Raw genomic sequence first — 1,645 nt, forward strand, 5'->3', positions numbered from 1 at the left:
AAAAAAAAAAAGAGGTACCCAGTAAATACCAATACTTGTTTTTGTATGTAAAGCCTCTTTACTATCTTTTGTTTGTTTGTTTGTTTTTCCAGATAGGGTTTCTGTGTAGTCCTGACTGTCCTGGAATTCACTCTGTAGAATTGTACCCTTGTAGAACAAGGCTGGCCTTGAACTCAGAAATCTGCCTGCCTCTGCCTCCCAAGTGCTCGAACCACCACCTGCACCACTACAGCCTGGCTGTCTCTTTATTATCTAATGCAGACTTCCTGGTACATTATGCCAAAGAATAATAGACTGATATCCCTAATCTGCTACCCAAATTATAGACTTTCTCATCTTTGACCTATTTCTCTCTTGTTTAAATATCATCATTGCCAGGAGGTAGACAACCAGAACAGCATACTTTGGGCATACACCAAAAAAAAAAAAAAAAATTAATTATTATTGTAAGGGGAATAGTGACGTGTAACAAATGAGTATGAAGGTCAGAAGACAGGTGTGTAGGCAGCTCTCTGCTTGCATCTCACCCTGGGCTCCAGAGATCAGACTCAAGTCGCCAGGCTTTTATGACAAGTATATTTACCCACTGAGAAATTAAGATTTATTTATTTATTTTATACATGTGAATACATCTTCACTCTCTTCAGACACACTAGAACAGTGCATCAGATCCCATGACAGATGATTGTGAGCCACCACGTGATTGCTGGGAACTAAACTCAGGACCTCTGGTAGAGCAATCAAGTGTTCTTAACCACTGAACCATCTCTCCAACCCTTAGTTTCTTTTTTTTTTTTTTTAACCTTAAACTTTTTTTTTTTTTTTTTTAGATTTTTTTTCGAGACAGGGTTTCTCTGTATAGCCCTGGCTGTCCTGGAACTCACTCTGTAGACCAGGCTGGCCTGGAACTCAGAAATCTGCCTCCCTCTGCCTCCCAAGTGCTGGGTTAAAGGCGTGTGCCACCACCGCCCAGCTAACCTTAAACTTTAAAAACATTCAAACTCTCCAATTTCACATTATTTAACTATATACAAATGCTTTTTGGCACCTAAGGTCTTCTCCACTTGAATTTTAGCTTGTCTTTATAAAAAGAGGGGGAGGGGTATAAGCCTACTTTCCCCATTATATGGACCCTTATTCCCATAAAAATAAGAGCAATAAATGTAGGTATGGCTGCACATCCCTGTAATCATGGCACGGTGAAAGTTGAGGCAAGAGGACCCGAAGTTCAAAGTCAGGGTTATTGAGATGGCTAATCCCCAGAAGGCACATGTGAAAAAAGAACATCAGGTCACCCAAATTATCCTCTGACCTCAATATGTGCATCAATATACATACACCCACAGGTATAAACATACCTACATACACACAAGAAAGAAAAGGAGAGAGAGAAAAAGTAAAGAAAGACCCAGGGGGCAGAGGGAGGGAAGGAAGAAAGTTAGGTTGGTTGATTGATTTAAGTACAAGGCTAGGGCCAACAAGATGGTTTAGTCAAGAAAACACTTGTTTCAAAAACCTGTTCGCTCTATCAGCTGGAGAGACATGGTTTAGTGAGGAAGAGCAATTGCTGCTTTTCAAGAGGACTTGAGTTCAGTTCCCAGCACTCATGTGGCAGCTCACAACTGTCTGTAACTCCAGTTCCAGG

Source organism: Mastomys coucha, unplaced genomic scaffold (genome assembly GCF_008632895.1).
Source record: "Mastomys coucha isolate ucsf_1 unplaced genomic scaffold, UCSF_Mcou_1 pScaffold23, whole genome shotgun sequence".
Taxonomy (NCBI): Eukaryota; Metazoa; Chordata; class Mammalia; order Rodentia; family Muridae; genus Mastomys; species Mastomys coucha.